Source organism: Scaptodrosophila lebanonensis, unplaced genomic scaffold (assembly GCF_003285725.1).
Source record: "Scaptodrosophila lebanonensis strain 11010-0011.00,11010-0021.00 unplaced genomic scaffold, SlebRS2 tig00000352-arrow-arrow-pilon, whole genome shotgun sequence".
Lineage (NCBI taxonomy): Eukaryota > Metazoa > Arthropoda > Insecta > Diptera > Drosophilidae > Scaptodrosophila > Scaptodrosophila lebanonensis.
Genome location: NW_022060657.1, coordinates 9,699 through 22,884, shown reverse-complemented (window position 1 = coordinate 22,884; position 13,186 = coordinate 9,699). Strand labels below are relative to the sequence as shown.

Genomic DNA, 13,186 nt, shown 5'->3' with positions numbered 1-13,186 from the left:
GTGAAGCCTAATTACATACATATATATAAAGTTATTCATTAAAGTACTTATATATAATAATTACATAGACATACACACACACAAACAAACATTGTTATTACATCTAAATAAACCTATAATATTAAAAACTGTTAAACATAATAATACTATGTCGTCTCTTGGTTGTTTTCGGCACTAAGGAAATATTGGAGACCACATTTTGGGGGCTCAACCGCGATTTGAATTGATTCTTAATAACAAGTGTGATAAAAAGACATGGGTGTAATTGATACGGTGCTGTAGTGGCTGTGAACTGTTGTAAATGTAAAAGTTACAAAGTTAAAATTTGTTGCTGAAAGTATGCAAACATTTGTAATGCAATAACATTTACGAGGGCGAGACAGCAATAGTGCTGGTAATTTCTGGTGACATTGTGAAATTCCAAGAAACAGAAGCGACGAGAATCCGACTCAAACGGCAACGAAGAAGGCGATAAAGGAGAAGCATTTACCGTTACTGAAAGAGACACGACGACTTGTGTGTATACAGACAACGCAAGCAAGAGGCTGGTGTGTTAGTGCTGTGGTGAGCTGATCAAGAAGAAGCGTGTAATAGAAACAGGAGTGCAATCGCTGGTATTGCGAACGGAATCAGAAGGCTTGAGAATCGACGAGAGAATGAATTTGACGGCTGGCAGTAACAGTTAAATTTGAACAAGAGCGTGTCTACAGAAGCAGCCGTGGTGAATGAAAGAGAGGCAACTACCGTGTTACTGAGAGAGGCACGACGACTTGTGTGTATACAGACAACGCAAGCAAGAGGCTGCAGTGTTGGTGCTGTGGTGAGCTGAACAAGAAGAAGCGTGTAGTAGAAACGGCAGATGTGCGTGCGATCTCTAATTTTGTGAGCGGCAGCAAAAGGCTTAAGAAGCGAAGAGAGCAGAAACTTGGCGGCGGTGGCAGTTGAATTCAAGCAGACGTATTTAATACAAGTGGAGGTGGTGAATATCTGGTGGGTCATTCGGTGTTTGTGAGTTGGAAGCACTCACCATAAGAGAGACAAAAACGAAGAAGACGAATCAAAACGACGAGAGCAGTTGGCAGTTTTAACATAGTGTTAAGCAAACATTAACATTTTAACATAATTTTTCAAATGCAGTTCACTTTCAGTTTGAAAGTCATTGATAGTTGACAATTTACCGGTGACTGTATTGGCACAGTTTGTGAGTAATTGCCAATTAATTTTGTGAGTCACTGTATTTGAGGGATTTATGGAAAACTGAATTTAAGCTTAAAAAATATTTTAATAACTTGATTTTTTTTTTTTTTTTTTTTTAAACTGAAAAATGAATAGAGGCGAGAGCAATGCGAGCAATGCCAAGAGCTCGTGGTGGATTTGCGCGCAAAATTAACTGAAATTGGACTTAGTTCAAGCGGTCGGAAATCGGAATTGCAGAATCGGCTGCTTGCTCACTATGGTCTTTCGGCGAATAATGTGGAAAGAAATGCTAGCGAGGAAGATGAGGAGTCGTACACAACGGTGAATGGAAATGGATCGAATCAAGGTAGAAATTAATTAGTTCAGAACCCGCAAGCTCTAGGCTTGACTAGGTCATGGTTTACATTAAAGGACGTAGAAGGTGGCGTAACATAATTTTCTGATTCAAATTTCCCAGACATTAATCAGTGGATAGAAGAACTGGAGGAATGTGCACTCACGGTAGAGTGGAGTCAGTTACAGTTGTTCATTTATGCAAAGCAGTTACTTAGCGGTGCAGCAAAGTTGTTTATACGTAGCCAGCGCGATATTCGAGATTGGAGTTCTTTGAAATCCGCATTGTGCGATGAATTTGGTGTAAGGGTATCATCAGCAGAAATACATCGCAAACTTAATAGACGTCATCAGAAGAAGTGCGAAACATTGCATGAGTATTTGTATTCTCTGATGGAAATAGCTAAGCCGATTGATTTGGAGATGAAAGCTTAATAGAATATTTTATAAATGGTATTCCAGACTCGAGAGCAAATAAATCAATTTTGTATCAGGCTAGAAACATGAGGCAGTTGAAGATGCAGATCGAAACGTATCAGAAAATGCGAGGACCATTTAAGCATTTAACCAATTATGGCTCGCAGGTCGACAGAAACGAGAAAGACTCAGGAAAAGGTTCAGAACCAGTTAAGAAATGTTTCAAGTGTGGAGATGAGTCGCATCTACGAAAAGATTGTCCAAGAAATGAGTTTAAATGTTTTCGGTGTAATCAACCGGAGCATAGAGCGGCCCAATGTTCAAGTAGCGAATGATAAATGAGTATAATCCGAAGAGAAATATAAATTTTCCAGTAAAAATGAAAATATGTCTGACAGATGAGTTGCCAGTTTACCAACATGCCAGGCGTTTAGCGTTTAGTGAGCAGCAAATAGTCGATGACCAAATAGAAGAATGGCCCGCGGAGAAAATTATAAAGCCGAGTACTTTAGAATATGCTTCACCTATTGTACTGGTGGCAAAGAAAAAACGGAAAGAAACGGCTTTGCTGTGATTATCGTAAATTGAATGAAAATATAGTGCGCGATAACTTTCCAATGGTACAAATGGACAGCGTTATAGAGAAGTTACAAGGGGCTCACATTTTTACTACGTTGGATTTGACTAATGGTTATTTCCACGTACCAGTTGAGACAGAGTCGCAAAAATATACATCCTTTGTAACACAGAAAGGGCAGTATGCATTTTTGTATGTACCGTTTGGCATTTCAAATTCTCCCGCAGTGTTCACTCGGTTTATTATGTCTGTTATGCGCGAATTAATTAATAATGGTGATGTAATCGTGTATATGGATGATATTATCATACCTAGTAAGGATGTTGATGAAGGTTTGCAGAAATTGCAAAAAGTACTTGAAGTTGCGGCAAGGAATGGGTTGAGAATTAATTGGAGTAAATGTCAGGTTTTGCAGAAGAAGGTTAACTTCTTAGGGTACATTATAGAAAACAGCACTATTAGGCCAAGTGAGGAGAAAACGAATGCGGTAGCAAATTTTACAATACCACACGATAAAAAAGATGTACAACGTTTTCTTGGATTGACATCGTATTTTAGGAAGTTTTTTGAGAAATATGCAGTGATTGCGAAACCATTGTCGGATATACTCAGGAAGGACTCGAAATTTGAATTTAAGGAATTGAAGCTTGTAGCATTTGAACAGTTAAAGGTGGCGTTGACAAGTAAACCAGTATTGATGTTATATAACCCACAATTGGCAACAGAAATTCATACGGATGCATCTAAATTTGGGTTTGGGGCAGTTTTGTTGCAGAGGAACTCAGGAGATAATTTGTTTCATCCAGTTATGTACATGAGCCGTAAGACAAAGCCTTGTGAAGAAAAATACTGAAAAATCGCTAGCTTTTTAGCGCTTCCAACAAACAATATTTAACTAGTTATTAATGACACGCGGTATTCTTTCGATTATTAATATGGCTTTTAATGGCTTGGATAATTGTACAACGAGGTTCAACGTGCGAGAATTACTTAGCAAGTGATTTGCCTGCTGCTGCTACAAGTCAGCGGGCCGGCATAAGAAAAAGAATGCACAAAGAGAGCGCCACAGAGATCGCACTAAAGGGCGCGATAGAGAGCGCAAAGAAAAGGCTTAGAAGCTAAGTAGGGTGCTCCAACATTCCGGCCCCTTTGAAGGACTCCCGGTCTTTCAAATCCACACGGAGCACCGCCAACATCGTGGACTGGTCGTCTAGCAGCGCCGCTGCCTCCAACAATCCTCCTATGTGAGGAGGTCGGGGAAGAATGAACAACCAATCGATTCGTCGCTCTGCCGCATAGTCCGTCAGGGCGTCCTTTCTCCGCTCGAAAGCCGACGGCATGTCCCTCAGCAAGCCGCTTGTTCCCGCGAAGTTCGTCACGTTGTCGCTAAAGACCATTTCCGGCAGGCCGCGCTTCCCGATGAACCTTGTAAAGACGTTAAGGACAGTATCAGTGGATAAATTAGCTACCAGTTCGAGGTGAACGGCCTTCGAGGCAAAACAAACGAATACCGCTACGTAATTTGTAACGGGCGGTCTTCCGCGTATGCGATAGCTACCATGGAATGGGCCGCAAAGTTCGAGTCCACAAACCCTGAAAGGTCGACCTTCTCGAAGGCGATCACCTGGCAAATTTCTCATTATTTGCTCAACTAACTTGGGCTTGCATCGAAGGTAGTTATGTAAAACTGCTGAGCAAACCCTACGAGTATTTATCACCCAAATCTGTTGCTTTAGCAGCCCAACTAACATCTTAAATCGCCACAGCTCTTGCCACAGAGTTTTGGCCGCTATGACGATGGGGCACAAAGGTCCAAGTTGCTCAGACAAACGAGATAATATATCCCGCTTTGTCGGCTTCAACGAAGTAAAGCTATCCTCATGCAGATGATAACGAAATACATCATTATGAGGAGCCAGCATGTCGTCACCATAAAAACAATTTTTAATGACATTTAACGCGACATGGTGACATCGAGCATAAATATTTGCCAATTCAAACAACAAGCGTACAGCTAAAAATGGCGCTGATGCAGTCCCGTATGTTACAGTGTTCAACTTAAAGGACTGCAGCTCACGAGAGGCGCTTTCTCGCCAGAGAATGAGCTGGTACTTTTTGTCTTTTTCAGACACGTTTATTTGCCTGTACATCTTGGAGATGTCGGCAGTAATTGCGTATTTATTCAACCAAAAATTTACAAATGTTGAATAAAGCTCCCTCTGAATAGTCGGCCCAACCATTAAAGTGTCATTTAATGATAGGGCCGTTGACGTTTTACTAGAAGCGTCAAACACCACACGCAATTTGGTTGTGGTGCTTTCAGGTCTCAGGACACACTGATGAGGAATGTAGTAGTGCTGTCCTGGAGGAGGAGATTCAAGAGCAGACATATGCCCAAGATCACGATACTCTCTCATGAAGTCATGGTACATGTCATGGAGAGTTTTGTCTCTTGCGAGTTTGCGCTCAAGTTGCAAAAATCGTCTTTCAGCAGTTTGAAAGGAAAGCCCTAGTACATCGGGATCGGAATTGAACGGAAGTTCAACTTGAAAACGTCCTGTAGACAGGCGCTGTACTGATTTGGTGAAGTGAGCTTCACAGGCCCTTTGTTCAGCTGTCTGGCGCACAGCCTTCGACTCATTTGGGCTCCGATCGAGTTCCCAAAAGCGTTGAACTAAGGTGTCGAGAGAACAATCATTAACTTGAGCGACAACGTTAACGCTGAATTGTTGAGGAGATATTTGCCCTGTATATCTTCCAGCAACAACCCATCCCAGCAATGTCTTCTGCAACAATGGAAGACAGGAATTGAGCTCGATTTGCCCAACGCATAATAACTTGTAAAAAAGTTCAGCGCCTAGGAGAATATCAACCTTGGCTGGCTTATAGAATTCTGGGTCAGCCAACTCAAGGTTTGCGGGTATTTTCCAATTCGATGTGGGTACAAAGTTACCAGGCTGACAAGTAGATATGGATTTAAGAACCCAAAAATCAGTGCCAAAGCTGTGAGAATTCAAACGAGATTGAATATCAGCGCACACCTTGTGCCTACTACCAGTAGTGGTTCCACCTGCCATTACAATACTCACAGCAGTGTCTTTACGCTTTAATCGAAGGCGTTTCGCAAGGTTCTGAGTCATGAGGTTCAACTGTGAGCCGCCATCAAGTAACACACGAGCAGGATGGTAATGGCCGAATCTATCTTTAATTTTTACTACTGCTGTGGCAAGAATTACTTGATCGGCACTTAAAACGTGACCTAAGTACGCTTCTGGAGGTGCGACTGCGTGTGGAGCGGGTGAATTTGGCACAGCTACAGAGTATCTGTGTAACAACGAATGGTGTGGTTTTGAACACACCCGACACTTGGAAGCCTCGCAGCTGGAAACTATATGGCCCACATTCAAACAATTGAGGCACATTTTTTGAGTCTTAGCAAACTCAAATCGTTGCATAACAGATATAGAACCGAAGGAAGGGCAAGAATAAATATTGTGATCCGCAGAACCACAATATGTGCACTTCGAGATCGGTTTTGAAGGCTTTGAAGGACCCTTTGTGCAAGAAAACGAAGCTTTACTATTTCTTGCAGGTTCTACTCGCGGTTTATTTGGAACCCGAGTTGTCTCTTCAGCCGCTAAATATTGGTAACGCCTGTTTAACTGCTTAGCGCAGTCATCCCAAGAAGGCAACTTGTCATAATCGAGCTGTTGCATGATCAACTTTGGCCATAACCATATGTATGATCATTGCATTCGAAATTTCCTTTTCACTTCCCAACGAAGTTAAAGACGCATAAATGGCAGAAACAGTGTCAATGATGGACCGCAAACTAGACGCATTAGGTTTGGTCATACTTGGGATGTCAAACAATTGCGAGATAGTGTCGAAAAATATCAAACATTTGTTGTCGTACACAGACTTGAGGCTAGCAATGGCTTTCGAGTAATTGCAGTCCGTTAATTGAAACGGTTTCACAACTCCTAGAGCCTCACCTGACAAGCACGACACCAAATGATTAAACTTCTCGACGTTGGTCAACGAAGGATCGTCACGAACTAGACTTTCAAATAAGCACATAAAATTCTTAAATTCGGCATGCTTTCCACTGAATGTAGGCAGCCGCATTTTGGGTAACTGGGACCGTTGACTGGCCATCATAGAACAGTCATGAGAAGTCTGACTTTCAACTTTTTGTTTCGTTGCCTTCACATACAACGCCTTAGTTGAAATGCACAAATCCTCAAGTGGCCCTCTACTATCGTTACTTGGATTGCGACTATCCAAATCTGCCTGAAGCGCCATAGCTTTCTTTATGTAATCTTCTAACAGCTCGAGACGACACTCGAGTTCTGTTTGTTCAAACGAAATTGTCTTTAACTGAAATGCCGTTTTCATACGAGCAATATCAGCGCTAACCTTATTGCATTGTACTAGCTTAGAACTAGATTTACTACTTGTTGCTTTTCAGATTCCGACATGGTAGAGTATAACCAAAATAACCTCTAAACAAGTTGCAAATCAAAGAAAATGAAAGCCGAACTTTCCTAACAGCCCTCGCAAATAACAACGCGCTAAAACAACAAGAGACAAACTGAAATGCACGCAGATTACGTACACACGCACTCAATACAGTATGCACGCAAGCAAAGTAGCAGTCCAAGCGACCGCACAAACAACAACGAAATCTGCAAGCAGTCTCAGCTGTACTCAGAAAATAGGCGTCGATTACCGCAAGCACGCTTGTAGGCAACGCTAATCCAAACGGGTAGCGGGGGGAAGTTCGTTGGCCCAGCGACAAGTGTAGCCGAAAAAGGGCGCGCACAAAGGAGAGAGCGACAAAAATTGCGCTAGCGGCGCAAGCAACAACAAAGGCTATGTTTCTATGTATGCAGCTGATGCATCAAATCTTCACCAAAAAACCAACACAATAGAACCAAAATAACTTCAAAATATTTGTTTTCTATGTTAAAAATCAGCTTAACAGCCCTTTTTCAATTATTGTTGTTTGTTTTGCCTCGAGGTTTTGTTAATAATTATGTTTATGAGGGTGTATAATGTGTTAAATTGTGCAAGGTATGACGTATGTATGTATATAATATATATTTGTGTATGTAATGTGGTTGCACAAATAATTTAAGTGCCAAAAATTGAGCCCGCATAAGCATACACGTACTATATATACATATGTATGTATGTACGTATGTGACTAGGATTAGACAACTTTCGCTTGCACAAATTTGCAGCAATTAAACTTCTTAGAGTTTTATGCTCAATTGTTGGCACAGAATACCTGTAAACTCTCAAAGGAGTCCACTGAAACTTCCCTGGATTCCGAGCGACGATCACCCATTAGCCAAGCCAAACGATGCGCAAGTAGGGCAGACAGCAGCTCCACAATCCAAACGAGCAGCTGTAGTTGATTGTATCCAGAACACCAAGCTCCAAATCCAAATAAATGTACCAGGATGGTATCCAATCGACACCAGCCTCAAACAAACGAAAAGTTTTCACACGACCGCGCACAAAAACCAAGCCACAAAGACCGCAAGCAAACGAGGAAATAATCTTCTGAAAACCGATGTCCCTGCTCGGGCGCCAATGAGAAATCGCTAGCTTTTTAGCGATTGCAACAAACAATATTTAACTAGTTATTAATGACACGCGGTATTCTTTCGATTATTAATATGGCTTTTAATGGCTTGGATAATTGTACAACGAGGTTCAACGTGCGAGAATTACTTAGCAAGTGATTTGCCTGCTGCCGCTACAAGTCAGCGGGCCGGCATAAGAAAAAGAATGCACAAAGAGAGCGCCACAGAGATCGCAGTAAAGGGCGCGATAGAGAGCGCAAAGAAAAGGCTTAGAAGCTAAGTAGGGTGCTCCAACAAATACCATTCATATGAACTCGAAGTTTTGGCAGTTATAGGAGCTTTAACAAAGTGGCGCGTGTATGTCTTGGGAACAAAATTCAAAATCGTAACTGATTGTAATGCGTTTGCCATGACAATGAAAAAGAAAGAGGTTCCGTTGAGAGAAGCGCGATGGGCTATGTTTTTACAAGATTTTGATTATGAAATAGAACACCGCTCAGGCACAAAAATGAGACATGTGGATGCACTAAGCCGAGTTTCATGTTTTGTTTTGACAGATAGTGTGATGCATCGGTTAAAGGAAGCACAACTGACAGACGATTGGACAAAAGTAGTAAGGGAACTAGTAGAAAGTAAAGGGTATGAGGTGGAGAAAGTAGGAGATGGAGAAGGTCCTTGTAAAACCTCTACCGTAGCAGAATACATGAAGGAATTCGGGACGAATCCCGCGTCAGGAGGGCCGAATGTAGGAATTGGGAAAGTTCCAGAAGAGCAAGCAACCGAACGTGCAACGCGAAGTGCACGAAGAGCAAAATGCTAAAAGAGAGCGAGCAATTATTCAGTCAGTGCCAGAATGTCGTGAGCTACGCACGTATCAGTGAAGCCTAATTACATACATATATATAAAGTTATTCATTAAAGTACTTATATATAATAATTACACAAACATACACACACACAAACAAACATTGTTATTACATCTAAATAAACCTATAATATTAAAAACTGTTAAACATAATAATACTACGTCGTCTCTTGGTTGTTTTCGACACTACGGAAATATTGGAGACACAAAACTAGTATATCCTTTCACCCTTTGGGTACAGGCTATAAAAATTACTATTAAAAATGTTATATAATTTTCAATTAATTAACATTTCTTGCTCTGTCAGTGAAAGACGAATGTACATACATACATATGTAGATACATATGTACATACATAGATGTGCACATATGTATGGACATTCACACATTAGTGTCTCACATTTTGCTTTGGCTATTTCAATCGTTTGCACGCAACTAAACGAACAGCTGTTTGTATGTGTGTGTGTGTGTGTATGTGTGTGTGTGTGTATACTTAGTTGTCCCCAACTGTTTGATATTTTGTATTGTTTGTTCTGCATGCTTTTGTAAAATGCATATTTTGAAAATCCATGAATGCAAAGTTGTAGATTTAGTTACGTAGATTACATTATCCAAATTTTAAATCGATCGGACTAAATTTATAACACAAACTTTTCATTTGAAATAGTGAATAAATATTAAAACCCCAATAATTCAAGCTCCAACACAAATCTAAGTATGCAGTTTTGTTTGTATTCTTTTATTGATTTCAGAAACCAAGTTTTATGTCGATCGGTTGAAAAATGCGGATTTTTCAAACAAACTTTGGAGCTACTTTTCCCCCCTTTGGAACTCGAATTTTCAAAAATCCCTTCTTAGTGCGCATCTACATCATGATATGATACTTGAGCCCAAATTTCAGCATCCTAGCTTTTACCGTGTGGACTGTGGGCTGTGGGCTGTTGACGCGGTTTCCTTTTGTGCCCCAAGAATACCCCAATAATTCAAGTTCCAACAAAAAATTTAAAAAACCGAGTATGCAGTTTTCTTTGTATTCTTTTACTGATTTCAGGAACCAAGTTTTATGTCGATCGGCTAAAAAATGCGGATTTTTCAAACAAACGTTGGAGCTCGAATTTTCCAAAATCCCTTCTTAGTGCGCATCTACACCATGATAGGATACTTGAGCCCAAATTTCAGCATCCTAGCTTTTACCGTGTGGGCTGTGGGCTGTTGACGCGGTTTCCATTTGTGCCCCAAGAAAACCCCAATAATTTAAGCTCCAACAAAAAATTTAAAAAACCGAGTATGCAGTTTTCTTTGTATTCATTTATTGATTTCAGGAACAAAGTATTATGTCGATCGGCTAAAAAATGCGGATTTTTCAAATAAACGTTGGAGCTCGAATTTTCCAAAATCCCTTCTTAGTGCGCATCTACACCATGATAGGATACTTGAGCCCAAATTTCAGCATCCTAGCTTTTACCGTGTGGGCTGTTGACGCAGTTTGCTTTTGTGCCCCAACATTTTTTTTACAGGAAAACTCCCATATTTTGGGCCCCAAAAAAAATATCAAAAAACCAAGTACACAGTTTTTCTTGGAATTGTTCTGAGAGTATACAAACTTGTTTGAAGTTGAAAGTTTGAAGTTAATCAGATGAAAACTGTAGATTTTTATACTCTGTACATGAAATGTGCAGAAGTATATTAGGTTTGCGGGAGCTGAAAAATGTAACAGGCAGAAGGAGGCGTGGCAGATCCCACAAAGTATATATATTCTTGATCAGCATGACGAGACGAGTCGATCTAGCCCTGTCTGTCTGTCTGTCCGTCTGTCCGTCCGGATGAACACCTGGATCTCAGAGACTATAAGAGATAGAGACAACAAATTTTGCACAAAGATGCGTTATGTGTGTATTCTATACGAGTTTGTTTTATTTTTTGGATTTTCCCACCCACTTCCACCCTATGGGTGTTTTCCCGATTTTCCATTCGTATAATCGCCTATATCTCGGAGGCTATAAGACCTAGGCACACCAACTTTTAGTCCAAGATTCCTTGTGTGAATACGCAGAAAATGTATATTTTGGAATTCCCGTCCCTCCCCCCTCTACACCACAAATCGTAACTCCCGTAATTCTTGGAATTTCGAACTAAAATTTTGCAAATACCCCCAGTTAGTTATTATGTGTCCGTATGCCAAGTTTCACTATGATAGACCGATTTAACAAGAAGTTATAGCCATAAATATATTTGCTGATGCAGCGCTGCTCAAGCGCTGCCCGCGGCTGTTGTTGATGTTGCTGTTTGGTTGACTGCACACATGTTTACACAGACACGAATAGATGCGCATAGGCATACATACACTCACACAGACGCAATTGCTATGCAAATGTGCAATTATACACCCTTTGCGTGAGTTCGAATACGAAAAGAGGTAAAATAGATCAAATTTTTTTTTTTATTTTCTTAATTTTTTTTATTTTCTATAATTATTGTAAACATATGTACAGAGTATTTCAAAGTCGGGACACCCGACTTTAGCTTTTTTAATTGTTTAAAGCTCGTTTTCCCCCCTTTGGAGCTAGAATTTTCCAAAAGTCTTTCTTAGTGTGCTCCTACACTATGATGGATACTTGAGTCCAAATTTCACCTTTTACCGTTTGGGCTGTGCGTTGATCACCAATTAGTCAGGACAAACAGTTTTATATATAACGCAACGTTTTAAGATAGTCTATGTGCAAAAATGGGGAATAATTATAAGGGTATATCCTAAATTCTAAATTCACATTTGAGTCTTTTCGTGCCATATTGAGTCAATACGGTCACGTACAAACGCGAAATATGAGACACGGCACTCGTGTCAATGCCTTGCAGCGATGAGCCACGATCAAAAATCACTGACAATTCTCATCTCAATTTGCTAGAGTAAAACTTTCGATAGTTGAAGCCACCGATACCATCAAAATATCGAAGTTTGAATGCAATATGCAGAATATTTAAATAATAAAATCTAATTATTTATTGAGATCAATAAGAACAAATCATATACATACATACATCAAATTTTGCAAATACCCCTAGTTAGTTAATATATGTCCGTATGTCAAGTTTCACTATGATAGACCGATTTAGCAAGAAGTTATAGCCATAAATATATTTGCTATTGCAGCGCAGCTCAAGCGCTGCCCGCGGCTGTTGTTGATGTTGCTGTTTGGTTGACTGCACACATGTTTACACAAACACGAATAGATGCGCATAGGCATACATACACTCACACAGACGCAATTGCTATGCAAATGTGCAATTATACACCCTTTACGTGAGTTCGAATACGAAAAGAGGTAAAATCGATCAAAATATTTTTTGTTAATTGGTTTTGTAAACATATGTACAGAGTATTTCAAAGTCGGGACACCCGACTTTAGCTTTTTTACTTGTTTTATTTTCACTCAAGGGTACATTGGGGTACAAGGACACACTTGGGAATTCTGTTATAGTTTCTTCGATGCCTTTGCTTTTACAAATCAACAATAGACAAATCATTCAGCTACTAATCATAAACCCATCGCCAAAGGGAACAACCCGTTTAATAAGTCTTGTACTAGAAAACTTAAGGTAAAAACAGGGGCTTGCTGCTGAAGAAGTAATTCAAAACGTGGTTGACAGTTTTCCAATTCAAGTTCTCGAAGACCGTTTTTTTTGCGTTCGCTTTGGCGATCTCATTCCTTCTGGGGCAGCATTTGTTAAGCATATTTAAATTTTAAAAACAATAAATCGGTTCAATATGCCGGATCAATTCCAATAGTGATATCTGAAAGAAACAGTTCGGGTATTAGGGGCAAAAGTTGAAAGTGGACTGTTTTACTATACATTTAACTAAGCCGGCAGGATCCCGCACATCGGCCGCAATCTGAGCAGAAGTATTTTTTAGTCCAGCCTTATTCCGACGAGTTTTACGTTTTTTATTAATATATCCTAATTGGATATACACATACAACAATTCTAACTACAGTGTTGTATGTGTATACTTTTCCTATAACTAGGGGGACATCACGGTTCCGCAATTGCATTTTTTAAGCAAATTTTTTATCTTTATTCCAGAATTTCTTGTGTATATTCATTTATAGGAAGTGTGACTTATCGAGAAATGAATTGTGATTCGATTGGAATGTTCATCATATACCTCCAAATAGGTGGGGATTTCCCCAAAGCACTGTACAG

The 13,186-nt window shown here is 40.1% G+C and overlaps 1 long non-coding RNA gene across 1 annotated transcript; it reads right to left on the bottom strand.

Moving 5' to 3' along the window:
- Positions 1-12,535: 12,535 nt before the first annotated feature.
- On the bottom strand, positions 12,536-12,970 carry LOC115630190. Its single transcript, XR_003996058.1, has 2 exons — positions 12,836-12,970; positions 12,536-12,776 (listed from the first exon to the last, which is right to left on the bottom strand). It is a non-coding gene; the product is annotated as an uncharacterized LOC115630190 (long non-coding RNA).
- Between the last annotated feature and the right edge of the window lie 216 nt (positions 12,971-13,186).